Source organism: Mastomys coucha, unplaced genomic scaffold (assembly GCF_008632895.1).
Source record: "Mastomys coucha isolate ucsf_1 unplaced genomic scaffold, UCSF_Mcou_1 pScaffold6, whole genome shotgun sequence".
In the NCBI taxonomy this organism is placed as follows: domain Eukaryota; kingdom Metazoa; phylum Chordata; class Mammalia; order Rodentia; family Muridae; genus Mastomys; species Mastomys coucha.
Window position 1 is genome coordinate 46869448 of NW_022196912.1, and position 22393 is coordinate 46891840.

A 22393-nucleotide genomic window follows, 5' to 3' on the forward strand; every position below is an offset into this window, starting at 1 on the left:
AAACAAAAGAACATCTATGATGTATTGGTAATTTGAACATCTATGATGTATTGGTAACTTGAGCCCAATAGCGAACATACTGGTGTATGCTAAAGGCCAGAGAAGGGCTGGGAATGAGTATAGGCTTCTTTCTGGTTAGCACATGATGGAACCGTGTGCTTCTATCTGCGAGCCAAAGATTAAAACAAATTTTGAGTTGGAAGGGAAATTGGCTGCAGACTGAAGCTCTTTCCTTCCTGGATTCTTGCCCTTCTCTGCCTATAAACATCAGTGATGCTGAGGCCACACTGGCCCTGACCTTCTGTGTTTGTTACTCTCACTGTGTCAACCCAGCAAGCCAGCCGAGGACCTGGCGGGCCCTCCTTCTACACGGGGGCTTCCTCATTCCTCACAGTCTCTGTTCAACACTGGTCCACTTTCCCCGACTACCATATACCACATCTGGATGGAGCTTTTGGATCCAGCATCTCTGTTCTTTTCAGGCTTGTAACATGTTTCCTTCAGAACACCCCAATTAGATCAATCAGAGGTAATCATATCACGTGAGATGGCTTAGGGTATGTGTACCATGAAGCTCCTCTCTGCATCATCCTCTTAACAAGTGCGTGAATGGTGTGTGCTGGATGCCATCTCCTTTAGCAGCTCTGTATTCAGTTCTAACCTCATTGGTTCTGTCAGAGGCCCACCTTCACTGACAAATAGTGTCACTTCTGCCTAATACCAAATCTGCTCCATTCATTCGTGTCTCACAACAGGAATGCCTCTCAACCCTGATCACACAGAAGGCAGATCCTCCACAACACACTTTAAAGAAGAGAAACGGAACTCCTAGTGTAGAGGTCTAAAGCCCCACCTGGAGTGGAGCTGTGAAGTGAAACTTTCCCAAGCTACCTACTCAGAGCTCCAACCGCCCTCCAATCACAGCAGACTAGCCACTGTTTCCAGAGCTACACTCCCCAGGTCGCCACTGAGCATTAAAATATGGCTGATCCATAAAGAAGAACCTATATAGTGAAGCGTTAGTAATTTTTAATTGAAATAATATTTTATATGGCTTGACATATTACTAAAAGTCAATCGACCATTTTTCTTTTGTTAAATACAGCTGCTAGACATTCTCACATTATACACCTGAGTCACAATTTGCTGCCTTTGGAACAGCAATGTTCTAGAGAACTCTAGGCTTCCATGGGGCCAGAACAGGGCCAATGCTTTATGTCTGTGCTAAAGCTAACTAACTAACTACCAAATCCTAGCAGGAACTTGTCACCTCCCCAGTCACAGAGAGGGTCACAGACTTCCATTCCAATGTGGATCAATCCAATTCGCATTTCCTGTCAGGAAACAAAAGTGTAGGTCCAGTGACTGCTAGGACCTGTTGACAAAGAGGTGGATTGTTTTCGGTGTACCCTGGCTTGCTACTCCTAGTCACATACATTCTAGGTATTTGTGCAAGAAAATGAACTCCCTTTGCACCCGCTGGAGGTGGCCAAGAACTTGTGGAATTTGTGGCACTGCTACACAGTGATCATGTGAGATTCCACCAAACCATGCACGTGGACCGTTGGGGTGGAACCTTTACTGCCCTCATTCGGATTTCCTGTGACACCGGCACAGATGGAAAAGCATGCAGGCCATCAGCTGTGTGAATGCACAGGCCTTGATTGCAGAGGGGCCAGTGGCAAGACTGAGCCTGATACACAGGTCTCTCACCATCACTAATAATCATCTTGCTGAGTTTTTCTTTAAGTCTTGACCATGTCAGCATCAGACTGGACCTGGACGCTGTTCCACTTCGGCCACCTCATTCTGACCTTTAAGGTACAGGGGGACAGGCATGCCACCCCCTTCATAGTAAAAAATGTACCATATTGATCCAAAATAGGGCTTCCTGGCTTCCTTGTGGAAAACAAAAACCAAAGTAAACCTAGACTCAAGTTTCATCATCTGGGCTTTGTTCTTGGATTTGTTGAAATAGAAAACATTGTTTGTTATTCAGTGACGGTATGGTTCATAAAAGCTTACAGAGGACAGAGACAAGACATGCCAAGCACCAGGAAGACAGCCACAAGAACCAGATGGGGACAGTCACTAAGAGAAAACAGCGGGAGTTGGAAACATTTAGAAAGAAGCCTTGCCCAGAGGATGAATATCTAGTGTCTTCTAAGATCATTGAAGAGCAAATCACTATACTGTAGCTGTGTGTGTGTGTGTGTGTGTGTGTGTGTGTGTATGCAGGTACTGAATACATTTGTGTACATGCATGTAGAGACCTGAGGAGTCATCCGACATCCTGACATCATTCACATTTCGTTTTGTTTTGTTTGGTTTGGTTTGGTTTTGGTTTGGTGTTGGCTTTGATTTTGAAACAGGGCCACTCACTGACCTGGTCCTCACCAAGTAGGCTAGGTGAAGGGCTGTAGTAGGTCTGAGCATGGCAAATATGGCTCTGGCAAACATGGCGCATGGCTTTGTCATGGGATAGCAAACCCTTCCCCCATCCAGCCTTGCTGAATTGTTAGATTCCACTCCTAAAGCTAGCCAGCCAGGTCCAGTCCCTCATTTGGCCACTCTCTCTCCCTGAGACTGGTCACCAAGGTCCAGCTATCAAAGCATTGAAGTCCAGCAATCAAAAGCCTCCTTTGGCTACCCTAATTAACATTCCCAATCAAAACAAACCAAATCATTCTAACACAGGGGGCTCCTCTTTTTTTCCCTTTATAAACTGCCATTTGCCTATGGGCCACTGCTGTCTCCTCTCTATCCAGAGGCAGCTGTTTGTCCCTCTGGGGCAAATATCCCTTCCCCCTCTCCCTTGTTCTTTTCTCCTTCTCCTTCACCCTCTATCTCCTGTCTTTGTCTCTTATTTTCTGACCTTTGTGTTGAGGTGTCTTGTACCAAGGCTGGTGAGCCAGCGATCTCCAGGGATCCACGCACGTCCACTTCCCCAGTGCTGAGACACAAGCAAGTGCCACTATACTTTTCTTTAAAACACTGGTCTGAGAAGTAAACTCAGGTACTTGGACTTACAAGGCAAGACTTTGCCGACAAAGCTGCCTCCCCTGCTCGCACACACACACACCCATAGAGTTGCTTTCAATCATTCACTGAGAATCTAATTCTAGGTTGGACTTGGGATCAGTTTACTGGTAGTAAAAGAACAAAGAATATGAGGTAAAAATGAACAGATGTGGGGGGAAAAAAAGTCCTGAGTCTTTACCCTCAAAGAACTTAACCACCTCATCATGGATGCAACAGATAAATGGGGATTAGAACACAAAGTGCAGAAATGGGAATACAATTGGAATACCTCGGAGCTTCATTAACGGGCTTTCAGTCTGCCCCAAGCAATCAGTGTGAACACTATGCATATGTGTTTTTACTGATGCTCAAGAGTTCTCTTGAGGAAAAATATCGGAGGGAAGGAGGTCCATAGCAAAATGCTGTGAAGTATCGACATTAGCCTTTCCATTCGTAAGTCAGTTTTCTCTCATTAACTCTTCACACGGCAGCAGTATTTCCCAGGTGTCATTAGATTCCGAGGAAGTGTGCATCGATAAATGCACATCCACTTCCTGTGGTGAGATGTAGGTCTAACGACTGTAATTGTAGAGTACACATTGAAGGAGATGTATCTGAACTTAAAATAAAAAAAATGTTCAGGATAGATAATCTGCTCTGCTTTTGTGGACCATTACAAGATATATAAGCTTTTTCACAGACTTAGGATGCACCTGGAAAGTGCTCAAGTGTTTTCAGAAGACTACACAGCTTGTAGCTCCCCCCTCCCCCGCCCCCACCAAAGTGGGCCAGGCCCAGGAAGTGGAAGACCTGGTTTGTGAATCCAGATTCTCAGATACTAAACCCTCAACTGGTGTGGAGGTACTACTTCTTTCTCTGGGTTTAGTTCATTACAAATTAAACATTTTAATGTGCTTAACTTAAACTGAAATAGTATTGGCTGAAGTGTGATCTGAGCCGCTGGTCTATTAAGTTGATGAGAACTGAATAGAGAATAACAAATGTGAAATCAGAAATCGTCCTGCCCAAGTGTGCTCAACTGAGGAAGCACAGGCCTAAAAGATAACAGAGCACCGTGGCCTTGGGTACCCAGACAAAGCAGCACCTACTTCCAAGCTTTGCAAAGCAGCCATTCAGCCAGTAGCAACCCTGGGCTGGATGCTCCCACTGCCTGCTGGGGCCTAGCTGGGAACCTCCTCAGCCCTGCTGTCTCTGTTCACTTCCGACACCTGCGCAGCTAGAGCCAGCATTACTGATGAGTCACAGAGTCATCTCCGATGGTACTTCCGCTCATAAAGATCCCAGATGATAACTTAAAGCCAACACCAGCTGAGAAGCGAAGGCCTTGTGACAAGATCGAGATCTCTGCTCTAAGAGAAAAATGAGACCGTTGTATTTAGGAATGCTGAATTATAAATTCACCTAATGTCTGTCTTGCCGACTGTCTCGAAAGTTTTCACGTGGAAACCCCTCAGAGTCCCGGGTTCAGGGAGCAGATCGTGTGACCGTTCATTTCTTCATGTGTCACGTCGGGAGTGTTCTCTGTCATTGCATTTCTACGGCGGCTGGGAGGAAAGTCACAGAAAGCACCTTGAACCCATGAAACCCAGACGCACAGGGACTTGTTTCGTTTTCCTTTCTTGACCTCGTGATATTAATGAAACTTAAGGAAAAACTTAATCAAACTCTACCCCCTTGGGGATACTTCACTGGGAAGGAAGCAAAATGGTTCCCTCGGAAAAGAAGCTTAAAGCAAGAAATTGTTTTTCTTGAGGGGTTGCTATACCCTTTGTATTACTAAATAACTCCTGGGAGTTTCTACCCCGCTATTGGTTGTATAGATCCTGAGAAAACAACACAGATACGTGACACACAAGTGCGATGATTTATTAAAAAGCGGTAGGCACTATGCTGGGCAGGTTTTGAGCTATCCTAATCCTTCCACCTGTTAAACCCATACAGATGCCAGTCACTTGCCAATCTGTATCTCCCAGGCTGATTCTGCTCCATCAGCTTGTCCTCAGGGTGCACTTCTCTTGGCCACATGTTCCTGGGCCTTCTACTTGATGGCAACCTCCTTCTCTCTCCGTCTTCTCTCTCCTTCTCCCTCATGGTCTGTCCTGAGACCCCTCACTCAAGGTCTGCCTTCCTCTCCTTTCTGCCCAGTCATAAGCCCCAGCCTTTTATTGACCAGTCAGGAGTTAATGGGGAGCATTCTTTAGAGCACATTGGCTACCCAACACACAAGAGGAACCCCAACAGAAGCTGTTTTTGCAGTAGCCATGCCACCTAGAGTCTTTCAGTGTCTCTAAACCAACAGTTCTCAACCCGTGGCTGTCGACCTCTTTGAGGACCAATGGCCCTTTCACAGGAGCTGCCTATCAGACATTTACATTGCAATTCATAAAAGTAGAAAATTACAGCTATGAAGTAGCAAGGAAAACACTTCTGTGGCTGGGGTCCCTACAGTATTAAAGAGTAACAGCATTAGGAAAGTTGACAGCCACTGCCTTAGACAGAGGTGCCCAGGTTGTGCCACCTGTGGGCATTTTTAAGTTCGTGAACAGAACTTAAACTCTATGATTTCAAGTTAGCACCATTAAGTTTTGGTCTCTCTCCCACTTTATTTCTCATTATTCTTTCAGGATAAAGAGAACTTCTAGGAATGAGCCATAGCTCTGCAGTTATGCTCTCACAAAAATACATTAAAGATCTTTAAATGAGAGACCTATAGAGCTAAAGTGGGTTTAATCTGGTGTTGTAAAAATGGGCAACCTATGTGATGTTTTTGAGCACTGAGTAACTCAATACTGCAGATTGCTCTCATTTTTTGAAACTAGTCTTCAAACGTTGAAGCAATGGAATAATTGCTTTTGTGTGCTGTTTTTGTGGTACTGGAGACGAAAGTCAGTGCCTAGAACAATCCAAGTATACTTCAACCCAAGAACTGTGTTTTTGTGCAGTTGTGTGTCTACTAAGCAATTTGAACTCTGTGTGTGTGTTTCTGTGTATATGTGTGTGTATATATATGTTTGTGTATACGTGTGATTGTGTTTATGTGTGGTTTGTGTATATGTGTATATATGTATGTGTTTGTGTGTGCATATGTGTTTGAATATGTGTATTTCTGTGCACATATGCATGCTTGTGTGTATATATGTTTGAATATGTGTATTTATGTGCATATATGTCCATATGTGTGTATGTGCATATGTCTGTGTGTGGTTTTGTATATTTGTATATGTTGGTGTGTGTGTATGTTTTTGTGTAGATGTGTGTTTGCATGTGTGTCTTTGTATGTATGTGCATGTATGTGTGCATGTATGTGTGTTTGTATATGTCTTTGTGCGTTTTTGTGTATATGTGTATATGTGTGATTATGTGTGTATTTGTATGTACATGTCTATGTGTGCTTGTGTGTGTATATGTGTATCTCTTTGACTGTGTGTATGTGTATGCATTTGTTTGTATGTGTGAGTGCTTGTTTATGGGTGGCAGGATCTCCTATATCTGCCTCAAGCTCCATATGTAGCTGAAACTGGCTCCTCTTGAACCCCCAGTTCCTCTTGCCTACAACCTCCTTAGATCTGGGATTCTGGGCGTGCACAACCATACTTGGCTTTGAGCTGTTAATTAGTCCCAGAACCCTCAGCCCTAGCAAGATGGCTGCAGCACCTGCTCTGTGTTTCTCTGGGAATAACTCCTCCCTAACTGTAAGGCATTTTATGAAAATCCCAGAGAATTTTATTTGTCTCTAGCTTCCATTCTTAACTCCCTATTTTCCTTTAAGTTCCTTACTCTACTGTACCCAATTGTAGAGATAATCTTTTGTGCACTATGTAAAAGTGTACCTGTCAATAAAATGCTGATTGGCCAATGAGCTGAGGCAGGATTAGAAGATGGGACATCCGACAAAGAGAGAGGAATTCTGGGTGGAGATATTCACCTGGACCCACAGGAAGTCAGTCCATGGAGCTGAGGACTAGGTAACCAGCCCTGTGGCATGACTTAGACTACTTTAAGTGGGAAAACTGAGTTATGAGCTAGTGGAAACAAATCAAAACTATTGATTTCTTATATATTTATTCATATATAAGAAGTCTCACAGTAGTTATTTCGGGGAACTTATGTGAGCGTGAGAACGCCCTCAGTTATGCCGAATTCCATGTGCCCCGACCCCATCCTATGCCTCATCAGCTGCAATTTGTTGCCCCAAACTAGAATTCTATAAGGATTCACTCAACTTCTGAAATTAAAGTCATGGAAATAGCACAGGTCAGAATTATCACCAATGCACAGCAAACTAAACTACTGTCAGTTTCCATCTGAAGAGCCTCTTCATCCTCTTAGAGGTTAATACTGTTTGCTGCACAATTCAGGTTCATGGCCACTGTCTGTCAGCACAGTACAGAGGCTCCAAGGGGTTGATGCAAGGACTTCTTCCAAGATTCCTGAAGGCCGCTTAGTGAGGCCACAGGCAGCCAAGGGCAGGAAGCGGTGCCTCCCAGCTGCAGATGTGATGTTCTAATTGTTCCAGTTATCTCCCGTGGGAGAATCAACAGCTTCTCCAACTGTCACATCCCAAATTAACTACTTATGTGCATATTGTGTGGCTAAGCTTCAGAGTGGGGCAGAGTGTGACAGTGACAAAATAACCGGAGACAATCCGAGTCCAAGCATTTGGTGGACGGTGGCTTTAGTATATACTGGGTTTGGTGCAGGGATATTCCCCAGCTACATAATCAGCCAGTCCGTGACCTTGACCTTGAACCAGTGGAAGAAAGGAGGTCCAGAGCTGAGTTGCAGGACTGTTTTACTTTAAATAAAATATGTAAGTTAACTAAGTATTGTTTTTAGTAACATGCTGCTGCCTCTGAATTTTGATGAACTTCCAAGCCACCTTGTTATTCCACTTATTTTTCCAGATTTAGAAAAGAAAGGACCTGAGGTAATGAAAGGCCCCTAGAAAAGTGCTGCTTAAAAAAGAGAAGGAAGAGGAGCGAAAGGAAGAAAGAAGGAGGAGGAGGAGGAAGAGGAGGAGGAAGAGAAGGAGGAAGAGGAGGAGGAGAAGAAGAAGAAGAAGAAAAAGAAGAAGAAGAAGGAGGAGGAGGAGGAGGAAGAGAAAGAGGAGGAGGAGGAGAAGGAGAAGGAGAAGGAGAAGGAGAAGGAGAAGGAGAAGAAGAAGAAGAAGAAGAAGAAGAAGAAGAAGAAGAAGAAGAAGAAGAAGAAGAAGAAGAAGAAGAAGAAGAAGAAGAAGAAGAAGAAGAAGAAGAAGAAGAAGCCAAAACCAAGTCACGGTATTCAAGGCAGAGCCAGCACAGCCTATTTACAGAGAGAAAAAATGAGGCAGCCAGCATAGAGGCAAAGACATTGCCACAAAAGCAAACACCCCCTGCCCCCACCACCAGCCCCCACCACAACAGACTTCCAGTCTCTCTTGTCCTCAAACTGAGGCTCAGATGAGATAAAATGACCTGCCATCACCCTTGTGGCTTTTCCATCCAGACTGCATATGGAAGCTAAACAGGGCTCAGCTCCAGCATCTTACAGAACATTCCAGGTGGAAAAAGAAAGAAAGAAAGAAAGAAAGAAAGAAAGAGAGAGAGAGAGAGAGAGAGAGAGAGAGAGAGAGAGAGAGAGAGAGAGAGAAAGAAAGAAAGAAGGAAGAAAGAAAAGGAGTGAAGGAAAGGGAAGAAAGAAAGGAAGAAGGAAGGAAGAAAGACAGACAGAAGAAAGAAAGAACAAAGGAAGAAAATCAAGTTTACAAAGCACAATTTAGTAAAGGTAGTTTGACTGACCCCAGCACACAAACTGCCTCTGTGGCTTCCAGATGACCAGGACTTTGTTTGTATGATGGCAGCAGACTAAACATTCAGAGAACATTTTCTAGAAAGACTGTGAGCAGAATCAGTATTAGGCCTCAGAAAGCATCTGTTTAAGGCCTGGTACTCTTGGTTTAACCATGAATGGAAGAGACCAGGGTGGAAAAGTGCCCAAGACTACAAGACTGAAACACTCTGGCTCCCTGCTCTTCTTCCTCAGCATGCAGTCACTTTGACATGGCTGTGCATGTCACAAGCAGAGGCTTCCGTGGGATGTGTGTGAGCACTGCCTGCACCACCAGAGGGCCAGCACTGTGGCCGACCCAGACCCTTCTAAAGCATTTTTTTCTATGGAGACCTTCTCTAGAGAGTCTCACATCCTTACATGTGTCCTTGTGAGTCCTCGGCCTCACCTTGCTTTGCTCTTTCCATGTAGCTGAACGAATTCTAGCCTGACCTTGCTGGAGCTGCCTCCCCATGCATGCTAAATTGGGTCAACAAAAAACCTTGTGGGAGATGGTGTGCAAAACCATTTCTTCTTTAAAAATGTTTCTTTCTCCAAACAAATGGAACCAAATAATCTTGGACGTGCCTAAGAATCACCGTGTCTTGCATCAAGACAGGGTGTAAATTTTGGACTTTCCCAGAGGAGCTGATAGCTTAAGATTTTCCATGAGAGTCATCTTAGGGAAACAGTGAGACTGGCCAAAGCATTTGACTGATGATAGACAACTCAATCTTGCTGTTAAGATGAATTAGACAGGGTGCTACCTTGATGCTTTAAAAATAAAACGTTATAAAATCTTTGGGGGCTTCTCACATAGTAAGCAAATGCTCTAACATTTGGGTCATCCTCTTAAACTTTTTTTTTCCCACTTTTGAGACAGGTCTTGCTAAACTTTCCAAATCAGTCTTGAAGTCACTCTGCAGGCTAGGAGGGTCTTGCAGTTGTGACCAGGCCCAGGTAAAATTGTCTATTGTTAATAACAATCTTTAAAAGTGCACTTGTTCTAGTGTTTAAAAAATGATAGCCTACATCTATGTCCCAATTTATCAAATTCAAGTAACTTATCCTGATGGCCTTAGGAATTCTATAAATACTACAGTAGGTGCTGTGCATGCCCCAGGTGCCTGTCTGCCCCACAGTGGGTGTTGTTTATACCCCAGCTACCTGTCTGCCCCACAGTGGGTGTTGTTTATACCCCAGCTACCTGTCTGCCTCACAGTGGGTGCTGTGCATGCCCCAGGTACCTTTCAAATACGGCATAAAGAAAGGGATTTCCAAAAAATATATTTTAAGAAAATTCACCTAAGAATCCTGAAATAAGTATCTCAAAATTTGCACATATCTGTTTATGCTAGGAGGCCAGAGGAGGCTGTCATAGCCTTTTTCCATCACTGCCTGGCTTATTCCCTTGACACAAGGTAGCCAGCAAACCATAGCAACTCCCATCTACACACAGATACAAACGCACACACTCAGATGCACCACACACACATACCATACACACAATACATACCACCTACACATACCATATACACCACACACAAACCACACATACATACACATATATGTACACACACACCCCACACACAAACCACACACACATATACATACACATACCCAAATGCACCACACACACACCATACACATACAACACAAACCACACACACACCACCACCACCACATACACATGCATATATACTATATACACACATACATATATACCATATGCACACCAAACACACACAAACTAGTTACTTACATCACACACACACACACACACACACACACACACACACACAGGCCACACACACCCAATACAGACAGCACACACACAGAAACCACACATGCCTGTGTTTCCCACTCATTACTCTTCTTAATGGTTTAAAAGCTATTTGCCTATAAAAGGAGACAACAGCTGTCTTGCATAGAATCTGGGAAATACAAATATTTTGGAAGAGATAGTTTAGTAATCTAGAGATTTGTAAATAGTAAACTAAATGTTTAAAATAGTTGAACTAAGTTTATTCCTTAATGAGCTTGATAATAAATCAAGGAGTACAAAGAAAGAAATCTAATACTCCAAAAATGAAATGAAGAAGTCATTCTTTACAAACAAGTTTTCTCATGAGAATCAAATGAGACTATTGTAACCGGCCTCCACCGTGAGACTCCACCATCTGCCCACTTACCTCAACATACTTGTTGCGTGTACACAGACAGTGTGTACTCATTGGATGGATGGATTAGCATTCTTGCATAACTTGCTTTTCAGCTGCCCACATTTGAGCCTAAATATTTGTAGAAACCCATTTCAGCCATAAGCATTATCTCCTGCAATTAAAATACAGTTAAAGCTGATACAAAGATTTGGAGGCTTCATAGTTTGCTAGAATTAAATTGTGTGACATTAAAACTTTTGGGGGCCTTCCAAAGACTGAGACATTAGATTATTTCAAAATAGAGTCATTAATCACTCATGCCATCTAAAAGGCTACTTTTGTGCATCATCAGACTATGCCCTACAAGTCCATACTGATCTTCTGTGTAGGTCCCAAATAAAAACCAACTTGCCCCTCTGGCTACTTTTTAAGTGAATACAGTTTTATGCTGTCCTTTCTGGAAGCAACTGGTTTTGATTAGGAATAAAATATTTCCTTTTAAATTTCTTCCAAGCTAAACAAAACTCAATGTTGTTCATCCATAAGATTTGTATCACTGGTCACAATCCAATAATAAACAATAGAAACTTGAAAGATTCTGACAGACAACCCAGCACTTGTTTTAATGACAGCAAAGATGGGCCTGACTAAAGTACCCAGTCCACCCCACCCTCCCTAAACTACTTGGTGTTGTATGGACAGAGTTTTGTAGATAGACTGGAGGGCTTTGTCCTGATTAAGCCAAAGAAAACTCTATACATGGTACAGCACCTCATGGGGAAACTTGTTTGCAAAGAATGATTTTTTAATTTCAATTTGGGAATACTATTAAACCTGAAAATTGTGAGGAAAAAGACCAAAACCACAGCTGTCCCATTAAAGCAAGCTTTACTTAACTCTGGCCAGATCCATGCCCAGGACTCCCAGAAAATGGCATGGAACTATATTTGCCAGGTGCTCAGAAAGGGAGAACCCACAAGGATATGGTTCTTTCCTCTACCGTCCAGTGGGGACAAGCATACACCCTGATGTACTTCCTGCCTATGTACCTCCCACCTGCATGTGAACAAGCACATCCTGTGTAGTGGGGGCAACCAACCTTGTTTATAGGAGTGAAAACATGCGACTCGTTGTCTTACACAAACAATAATAGCTCATAGCATTCCAGGAAGTTATCTGTCCTTGGGCAAGTGGGGCTTACAGGCTAGCTTTAGTCCTTACGGGTTCTAGATTTCTTTCTTTGTCCCTCCTCCAATGCATTATCGAGTTAATATTGTCTAGTCATTATAGAATAAACTTCGTTTGAGTACTTTAAATGTTTGGTTTACGATTTCTGAGAAGATGGATTTATTTTTTTTAAATGTTACTGCATTCCCTAAAAGCAGAACCCTTCAGAAATGCAGCAAGAGTTCTTAGTGGTGACCTGATGCCTAGCAACACTGTGGTCCTTCATCCCAAAGCCATAAGTGCTGCTTTCCCTACCCACCTGACAGCCCACTACAGAGGGGGCCATTACATTGGCAACCCTGCCTGACAGGGTGTCTTCCCTCCACTCAGTCCAGGAGGGAAGTTAGTACAGTTAGTGCTCTTGGTGTGGTTGTCACTATGCCACCTCTTCCTTGACTTACTTATGGTTTTGTTGTTGTTGTTGTTGTTGTTGTTGTTGCTGCTGTAGTTGGGGGGGGCGGGTTGTTTTGTTTTGGTTTGGTTTGGTTTTTCGAGACAGAGTTTCTCTGTACAGCCCTGGCTGTCCTGGAACTCACTCCATAGACCAGGCTGGCCTTGAACTCAGAAGTCCGCCTGCCTCTGCCTCCCAAGTGCTGGGATTAAAGGCGTGTGCCACCACCGCCCAGCATCTTACTCATGGTTTTTTTTTTTTTTTTTTTTTTTTTAGATTTATTTATTTATTATATGTAAGTACACTGTAGCTGTCTTCAGACGCACCAGAAGAGGGCGTCAGAACTCATTACGGGTGGTTGTGAGCCACCATGTGGTTGCTGGGATTTGAACTCATGACCTTCTGAAGAGCAGTCGGTGCTCTTACCCGCTGAGCCATCTCACCAGCCCCTTACTCATGGTTTTAAAGTTGATACTTTTGATGATATATCCTATTTTCCAGAATCTCTTCATGTACACTTTGGCCTCATCATCAGAATTCTATTAAAAGAAAACAAGGATTTGGCTATGTCTACTGTTTCCTTTCGTTCTCTCTTGTAGATGTTTCAAGAAAAATAAAAGAGAACGTTAGCCTCGCCTTTGATGTGCTGTTTCTGTGGCATGAAGGATGGACATCTTTTTTACTGTGTCTCAGAGCTTGGGCACATCCTCCCTTCCTTCCTCGTGTCCCTGTTGGGAGAAAACAAGCTTTCATCACAGTCCACTCCAATCTACTGGTCTTATTTTCACCTTTAGAGTTTTCTTTCTTTTTTCCCTTTTATTGAAAATAGACTTTTTTTTCCCATACAATATATTCTGATTATGGTTTCCCATCCCTCTCTTGCTCCCAGTCCCCCCTCCCCTCCTAACCAGATCCATTCCCTTTCTGCCTCTCTTTGGAAAACAAATGGGCTTCTAAGAGAATATAATTATTATAATATGAAAAAACATAAACAAACAAATCAGAATAGGACAAAACAAACAGAAGTAGAAGCCCAAGACAAGGCACAAAGACAGAGCTAGAAATAGATCCACTTGTTTACACACTCAGGAATCCCATAAAGACATAAGATCAAAAGTCATAATATATCTGCAAAGGACCTATAGGGTAAAAAAAACAAAACAAAACATACAAATAAAAATAAAAAATGTAAAAGCTCTGACAGGACACCTGCAAAGACGCTATTGAGATTATTTTTGGTTGGCCATCTACAACTGGGAATGTGGCCTCCCCTTAAGAGCAGTTTATTTCTCTAGAGAGACTCTCTGGGAGAATACTAAATGCTTGCTTGCATGTGGTTATCAGGTGGAGATAGCTTTTGGGTCAGAGATGGGAATGCTTTGTCTGCTTCATTCGAATCTAGGGCCCCTGCAGGTGTAGACCTTACAGACTCTGCGTGCTCCTCAGTCTCTGCAAGCTGATACCTGCTTAGTTCTGCTGTGTCTAGAAGGCCTTGTTTCCTTGGTGTCCTCCATCCCCTCTGGCTCTTCCACTCTTTCCACCTCCTCTTCCACAGGGTTCTCTGAGCCCTGCGGTAATTTGATGGAGACATCTCATTTAGGACTGAATGTTCCGAGGTCTCTTACTCTCTGCATGTTGTCTAGCTGTTTATCTCTGTATTTGTTCCCATCCACTGCAGGAGGAAGCTCTCTGATGATGTCTGAGCAAGGGATCTATCAGTATAGAGGAATGGCATTAAGAGTCATTTTATTGTTACATTCCTTTAGCAGGATAGTAGCGTTTGATTTTCCCCTAGGTCCCTGGGCTATCTAGTCTCAAGTTCTTGGTCATCCAAGCAGTATAGGATACGGGTTCTATCTCAGAGAGTGGGCCTTAAGTCAAATAAGACACTAGTTGGTTACTCTGACAAGTGTTGTGCCACCATTGCCCTAGGGCATCTTCCAGGCAGGACATCAGTGTAGACCGAAGAGTTTATAGCTGGGTTGGCATTTACATTTCTCATTTGGTAGCATTCAAAGTACCTCCTGGAACCATGAACGTTAGTTCAAAGGGGTGATGACTCTAGGTAGGCACCAGCTTGACTTCTCCATGTTCAAAGAGTTGTCTTCATCAATAGGGCCTTGCTGTTGGTTTGTGGAGAGCAACCTATAGCCTTGGCAACAGCCTGGGTTATTTAGGGGTTCCCATGGAACCCTTTGGCCAATAACTTAATTAGATGTGATCCATTCCCAGTACTAAAAGCTTCATTTGGTGATCAGAAATGTCCACTTGGGGTTGGCTCTGTTTCACCCATTATTTGGCAATTTCATTTAGGCGTCTTTCATATATGTATATATTTTAGGAAGCTTCTACTATATTAGGTTTCTATTCTGCCAGTCAAATAGCCCTTGATTTTAGCTGTCTGTCTGGTATCCACCCCTTCATCTCCCTCTTTCCTCCCCCTTCCTACTTGATCTTCCAGTTCCAGTCCCCATCCTGTCCGTATAACTATGTATTCTATTTCACCTTTCTCTGGAGATCTGTTTCTCCCTAGTGGTCCTTTATTCTATATCTAACTTCTGTGGTTCTGTAAATTTTAACATTAACTTAAAAGCTAACATCCAGATATAAGCAAATGCATACCATATTTGTCTTTCTGAGTGCAGGTTAACTCACTCAGGATTTTTTTTTTTTTTTGGTAGCTCCATTCATTTCCTGCAAATTTCATGATTTCGTTTTTAATAGTTAAGTAATACTCCATGGCATAAATGTATTATATTATCTATATCCATTCATTTCTTGAGGGACATCTAGGTTCTTTCTAATTTCTAGCTATTATGAATAGAGAAGTCATGAATATGGTTGAGTAAGTGTGTCTGTATGGTAGGATAAAATAACCTTTGGATATATACCCAAAAGTGATCTAGCTAGATAATGGCATACATAGATTCTGATCTTCCTGAAGGACGGCCATGCTGATTTCCACAGTAGCACCTTACAAGCTTGCACGCCCTCCAGCAACAGATAAGTGCTTCCCTTACTCCACACCTTAGCAGCCTGAGCTGTTATTTGTTTTATTGATTCTAGGCATTCTAATGGGTGTAAGATAGAATCTCAAAGTAGTTTGCATTTCCCTGATGACTAAGGAAGCTGAATATCTGTTAAGTGTTTCCCAGCCACTTGAGTTTTCTCTTTTGAGAATTAGTTTAGATCTGTTTAGACCCCATTTTTAAACTGGGTTCCCTTTGTTTTCTTAATATCCAGGTATCTGCTTTGTTGTTGCCGCTGAGTTCTTTATGTATTTTGGGTATTAGCCTCAATTGGATGTGTAGTTGGGAAGGGGAGAATAGTCTTTTCTCATCCTGTAGGCTGCTGCTTTGTCCAAGTGGCAGAGTCCTTTGCTTTGCAGAAACTTTTCATTTTCATGAGGTCCCACTTATTAATGTTGGTCTTCGTGCCTGTGCTGAAGGTATTCTGCTTGGAAAGTCTTTTCTTTTTTATTCATTTATTCATTTTATGTATATGAGTACACACTGTAGCTATACAGATAGTGTGAGCCTTCATCTGGTTGTTGGGAATTGACTTTAGGACCTCTTCTCCCTCCGGCCCAAAGTACACTGTAGCTGTCTTCAGACGCACCAGAAGAGGCGTCAGATCTCATTATGAGTGGTTGTGAGCCACCATGTGGTTGCTGGGATTAGAACTCAGGACCTTCGGAAGAGCAGTCGGTGCTCTTACCTGCTGAGCCGTCTCACCAGCCCGGAAAGTCTTTTCCTGTTCCAATGAGTTCAAGGCTGTTCTCTGCTTTCTCTTCTATCAGATTCAGTATACCTGGTTTATTTTGAGGTCTTTGACCTATTTGGAGTTGAGTTTTGTGTGGGGTCATAAGGATGGATTTATTTGCATTCTGTACATGCAGACATCCACTTTGACAGCACCATTTGTTGAAGATGCTGGGTTTTTTTTTTCCAGTGTGTATTTCTGGCTTATCTATCAAAGATCAGGTCTCCATAGATGAGTTTTCTATTCTATCCCACTAATCAATGTGTATTTCTGTGTGTGTACCAATACCAGGCTGTTTTTATTGTTATAGTTCTGAAGTATAATTTGGGGTCAGGGATATTAATACCTCTAGAAATTCTGTTACTATTCAAGGTTGTCTTAGCTACCCTGTGTGTGTGTGTGTGTGTGTGTGTGTGTGTGTGTGTGTGCGTTTTCATATGAAGCTAAAAATTGTCCTCTCAAGGTCTGTGAAGACTTGTATTGGAATTTTAGTGGTGATTGCATTGAATCTGTAAATTTCTTTTGGTAGAATGGCCATTTTTACTATGTCAATTCTACCAGTCCATGAGCATAGGAGATCTTTCTTTTGATATCTTCTTCACTTTCTTTCTTCGGTGTCTTAAAGTTTTTTTTCATACACACCTTTATTTGTTTGGTTGTTTTACAGTGTTTTGAAGCTGTTGTGAAGGATATTGTTTCCTGGGTTTCTTTCTCAGTCTGTTAATTTTATATAGAAGGGCTACTAATTCATTTGAGTTAATCTTGCATCCACCCACTTTGCTGAAAGTGTTTATGAGCTGTAAGTTTCTTGGTATAATTTCTTGGTTCACCTACATACACTGTCATATCATCTGAAGATAAAGATACCTTGCTTTCCTCCCTTGCATTGTGTAACCCTTTGATCTTCTTCAGCTCTTTTATTGCTCTACTTAAGATTCTATATTGAATAGGTAGGGAGAGAATAGGCAACCTTACCTTGTTCCTCAGTTGCTTTGAGTTTCTCTCCATTTAGGTTGATGTTGGGTGTGGACTTGCTGTAAACTATCTTTATTATGTTGAGGTGTGTCCCTGTAGCCCTAATCTCTCCAGGACTTTCGTCATGAAGGGGTGTTGGATTTTTGTCAAAGGCCTTTTCTGCATCGAATGAGGTTATCATGGTTTCTTTTTTGTCTTTCAGTTTGCTTATGTGGTGGATTACACTGATCAATTTTATGATAAATGTTATGTGATGGTTACGTTGAACCATCCCTGCATCTCTGGGGTGAAATATTCTTGATCATGGTAGATAATATTTTCATAAGCTCTTGGATTTGGTTTGTAAGTACTTTGTTGAGAATTTTTGCATCTATGTTCATAAGGAAAACTAGTCATAATTCACTTTTTTGGTAGAGTCTTTATGTTGTTTAGGTATCATAGTAACTGTGGTCTCACAAAATAAATTAGACAATGTGCCTTTTGTTTCTATTTTTGGAATAACTTTAGGAGTATTTTTATTAACTCGTATTTAAAAGAATTCTGCACTAAAAACATCTGTCCCTGGGCTTTTTTTTAGTTGGAGGGAAAGAGACTTTTAATGACTTTTTTCTGTTTCTCTGGGAGTTATAGGTCTGTATATCTGAAATTGATTTAACTTGATTCATGGTATGTATTAAGAAAATTACCCATTCTATGAAGGAAAAGAATTGAAACCCTGATGGCCAGCAGAAAGAATGGAAACAGGCAACTTTGTGAGATGGGAGGTTGGGGGCACCCTCCAGAATGCACCAGAGACCTTGGAGGTAAGAGACTCTCAGGACTCAAAGGGAGTGACCTTAGATGAAATGCCCAACAGTAGGGAAACAGAACTTATAGAGCCCACCTCCAGCAGGAAGACAGGACATCAAGTGAGGGAGGGGGTTGCCATCCCACAGTCACAACTCTGACCCATAGTTGTTCCTGTCTGAAAAAATTACAGGGATGGAAATGGAGAGGAGCCTAAGGAAAAGAAGGTCCAGCAACAGGCCCAAAGTGGGATCCAGCTCAAGGGGAGGTTCTAAGGCCTGACACTATTACTTAGGCTATGGAGTGCTCACAAAAAGGGACCTTTTATGACTGCTCTCCAGAAGACCCAACAAGCAGCTAAAAGAGTCAGATGCAGATATTTGCACCCAACCAATGGACAGAAGCAACTGACCCCTGTGGTTGAATTAGGGAAAGCTGGAAGAAGCTGAGGAGAAAGGTGATCCTATAGGAGGACCAGCAGTCTCAATTAATCTGGATCCCCAAGATCTCTCAAACACTGGACCACCCCACTGGAAACCAGCTGATATGAGGCTCCCACTCCCAACACACATACAGTAGAGGACTGCCAGGTCTATGTTCATTCAGAGACAATGCACCTAACCCTCAAGAGACTGGAAACCCTAGAGAGTTTAGAGGTTGGGTAGGGTGAGGGGTAGGGACATCCACATGGAGACAAGGAAGGTAAGGAGGAGGTATGGGATGTGAAACAGTCAGAGGGTGGACAAGCGTGGGGAATAAAATAAGGAGTGTAAAAAATAATTAATTAATTAATTCTAAAAAACATAATGTGCTAACACCAAAAAAAGAAAAGAAAAAGAAACCAGGAAAGAAAGAAAATTACCCATTTCTACTAGATTTTCCAGTTTGATTGAGTGCAGTTTTTAAAGTATGTCCTTATGATTCTCTGGACTGTCTCAGTGTCTGTGTTGTGTCCCCCTTTCCTATCTAACTTGGTTAATTTTGTATCCTCTCTCTGTCTAGTTCTCTCTGCATTTTAGTTAATTTGACTAAAGGCTTGTCAATCTTATTGATTTTTCTCAAAGAGCTAACATTTTGTTTCAATGATTCTTTGTATTGCTTTTTATTGTTTTTGTTTCTATTTAATTGATTTCAGCACTGATTTTGAAATCCCTCAATTTATGACTCAGTAATGAATTATTCCATCACCAAAAATTTGTAAATTTCTTATTGTTTCTATTGTTGATCTCCAGCTGTGATGGTTTGTATATGCTTAGGCCAGAGAGTGGCTCTATTAGGAGGTTTGGCCATATTAGAGTAGGTGTGTCACTGTGGGTGTGAGCTTTAGTACCCTAGTGCTAACTTCCTGGAAGTCAGTATTCTTCTAGCAGCCCTCAGATGAAGATGTAGAACTCTCAGCTCCTCCTATATCATGTGTGCCTGGATGTTGCCATACTCCCACCTTGTGATAATGGACTGAACCTCTGAACCTGTAAGTGAGCCCCAATTAAATGTTGTCCTTTAAAAAAAAAATAAAAAAAAAATAAAAAAAAAAATGTTGTCCTTTATAAGACTTGCCTTGGTCATGGTGTCTATTCACAGCAATAAAACTCTAAGACACCAGCTTTAATCCATGGTGGTCAGAAGGATGCAAGGTATTATTTCAGTTTTCTTGAATCTATTGAAACTTGCTTTGTGTTCCAGTACATGGTCAATTTCAGAGAAAGTTCTATGCTCTGCTGAAAAGAAGGTATATTCTTTTGTGTTTGCATAAAATGTTCTGTAAATATCTGTCAGAGCCATTTGGTTTATGACCTCAGCTAGTATTTCTGTTTATTTTTTATTTGAATGGCCTGTTTGTTTGACAAGAGTGGGTACCTGCGCAAAGAGAATGTGCAAGGAGCCAACGATGGCCAGTACAGACACAACCACTTTGAACTAAGTAGCTTTGACCCTGTTGGTTACCAGTGTAAGTCCTGGGAAGTAAACTGGGGTGCAAGTTAAAGTTGAGTCCTGCTTGCTGTCTCAGTCCTCAGAGTCCCTCATTTAAAAACTCGAAAGAGGCCTGTCAGCTCTGAGTCCTTGTTCCACAAACTAGGAAGTCAGTGGGCAGCTTTTCTCTGAGGCTTACTGACATTGTCACAAACGACCAGCAGGGGGTGCTCATATTTCCCCCCACGTGAGCAAACCAAAGAAACACCAAAAACTTACATTGCAAATTGTGAAACCCATGGACCCATAACTTCTGTTAATGTAACAGAGTACAGTGGAGCCTCCTTGGTTCTTACAGAGCAAAGAAACGTAACCAGAGGCAAATGAATGAAGGAAGATTTGTGTCTATCACAGATACAGAGAATACCACAGTTATTCCAAAAGTAAAGTATAGAATCTGGAGAAGCTATATATCTTCATAAAGGAAAACACTTGGGGGAGGGGCACATTTCTGAGCAAGCTCAATTTCAAGTTTACATTGCAGAACATTGCTCAGTTTAAGTTTCTAACTCAAGGACAATGGCAAATGCATTCTGGCCATGGTTAACTCAAGGCCATGCAGCACATGTCTGAATTATTTTTCTCCAGAATTTTTATCTGGAACAAAGGGAAAGGACCCTTCGAAGGTATGTTCACGTAGAAGACTGCCAGGAGAGGTGCCTGCCTTGTTAAGCAGTTAATACTAGAATTTACAAGTTTCTTTTATTACTTTATGCATGATGATAGGCTCTGAGGTGATTTTCAAGTGCTGATTTCTTTACTTTTATTGCATTTATTTACACATGTGCACATGCACACATGTGTGCACATGGGTGGACATAAGAGGACACCATGGGGAAGTCGGCTGTCCCCTTTCACTATGTGGGTCTGAGGGATCAAATTCAAGTCCTCAGGCATGGTGACTGGTACCCTTAACCACTGAGGTATGTAACCAGAGCCCTCTTTTTATTTATTAATTACTTTACCCTTTTCTTCTCAATTCCCTTCTAACACTGATTCGGAAAGAATCAATTCAAGAAAGAAGTGGAACCAAGGGAGGTGTGATAGGGAGTAGTAAGGCATCAGTATTTTTCTACAACCAAATGGGCGGATGCTTGGCTTTGGGACAGTGAACCTTTGGGCTCCACAGGGCCTTGTAGAGCTGTAGAACCCTTTAGAATCTTAGTAAGTGGTTTCCTCTGGGTCATAGCACTATGCTCTATCTTTTTGCCCAGCGAATGAGTCTGGGTAACTGCATTAGCAAGCACGGGCTGAGTCTTTGTCATAGATGCTTTTTGCAGGCTTAAAGAAAACATAAAGTTCATGAAAATTAGGTACGGTGATGCAGTCATGCCAGGTTCCACACACTCTTCAGCATGCCAGGCTTCTCCCTGTTCACTGACTAACATGATCCCCTTAGAGAAAAGGTTGAACACTGGCATTGTTTTAGGTGTGTGTGCACACACACGGCTCTGTGTGTGTCTGTGTATGTATTTACATGTGAGCCTATGAGTGGGCTTGTGTATGTATGTGTGCATGTTTGTGTGTATGTGTAATGTGTGTATGCATGCATGCATGTATCTCTGTGAGTGTATGTTTGTGTTGTGTGTAATGGCTTTATGGACACAAATCAGCTGCTGACAGGTCTTACTAGTCAATAGCCTGGGTCCTATTAAAAGCTCTGTGAATATCAACACAATTAAGTTTAGCATACGTTTCTTCACCTCAAATGAAACCCACACTTCTGGATATGCACCTAAAAAGAATTAAAAACAGAATTTTGAAAGGAGGTCACCCGTTACTCATGGCAAGACCCTTAGAAATAACCAGGTGCTGGAGGTAACCCAAGTGTCCAACCAAAGGTAAGTGGATAAGCAAACTATTGGATAAGCCTTAAGAATATTATAGGAGGTGAAATGAGTCAGAAAAACAAGACCAAAACTATGAGATTGCACTTACATGAAGCAGCTAGCCAGAGGCACCATAACTCATGGAGACAGAAGGGAAAATGAGAGTGATCGGGGCTGAGAGGAATACGTGAAGAATTAGTAGTTACCAGATACAGAGGTTTCAGTTTTGCAAGGAAGAAGGAGGTTTGTTGCACAACTGAGTGAATGACTTCAGGCATTGAACTATGGTTAAAATGGTAAGTTTTGAAATATGTATTGCCAAAGAGAATAGAGTAAAGGTAAAAGGCTACCCTCCTTTTAATTGACACATGCCCACCCTTCCACACGCCCACCTTCCCACATGCCCACCCTCCCCCACATCTGCCCTTCCACACACCCACCCT

At 42.2% G+C, this 22393-nt stretch overlaps 1 pseudogene; it reads left to right on the top strand.

The window, feature by feature from the left end:
* The window catches only part of LOC116080997, a 107968-nt pseudogene that overhangs the window by 12241 nt on the left and 73334 nt on the right, over positions 1-22393 (top strand).